Source organism: Rhagoletis zephyria, unplaced genomic scaffold (assembly GCF_001687245.7).
Source record: "Rhagoletis zephyria isolate East Lansing unplaced genomic scaffold, Rhagoletis_zephyria_1.1 Rzeph_scaffold_09705, whole genome shotgun sequence".
Classification (NCBI taxonomy): domain Eukaryota; kingdom Metazoa; phylum Arthropoda; class Insecta; order Diptera; family Tephritidae; genus Rhagoletis; species Rhagoletis zephyria.
Genome location: NW_016166783.1, coordinates 18,006 through 18,403, shown reverse-complemented (window position 1 = coordinate 18,403; position 398 = coordinate 18,006). Strand labels below are relative to the sequence as shown.

Genomic DNA, 398 nt, shown 5'->3' with positions numbered 1-398 from the left:
AGATCTTACAGCCTTCTTCCATGATCCTAGATGTATTAGCCCTGCAACAGTATCCTTTTACCCCGTAAAATTTGCTAAAAAAAGCCGTTAAATTTGAGTATAATAAAGTGCAATTTTAAGTCGCTAAGGCTTACAATCAGTGTTGCCAGAACTTTTCAGGGCGACCGGCTAGATTGGACAAAAAAAACGGCTAAAAACGGCTAAAATGTTTCACCCAGAATAACATTTTTTTTAAATACATAAACTACAATTAGAAAGACTAGTAAATCCATTGAATTTTTTTTGGTTAATACAGATTATACGTACCCTGTAGACAAATGAACTCGTTGTAAACTACCCCACAACTAGTATGAGTCGCATGCCCAACTAGTCAGCCAACTATCTTTTTTCCATGCACT

General features: G+C 35.9%; 1 long non-coding RNA gene across 1 annotated transcript in view; it reads right to left on the bottom strand.

Moving 5' to 3' along the window:
• Positions 1-311: 311 nt before the first annotated feature.
• The window catches only part of LOC108375968 (uncharacterized), a 14,049-nt gene continuing 13,962 nt past the window's right edge, over positions 312-398 (bottom strand). The window contains exon 3 of the long non-coding RNA XR_001849219.1: positions 312-396. This is a non-coding gene — a long non-coding RNA (uncharacterized LOC108375968). The remainder of the gene's footprint in view (positions 397-398) is intronic.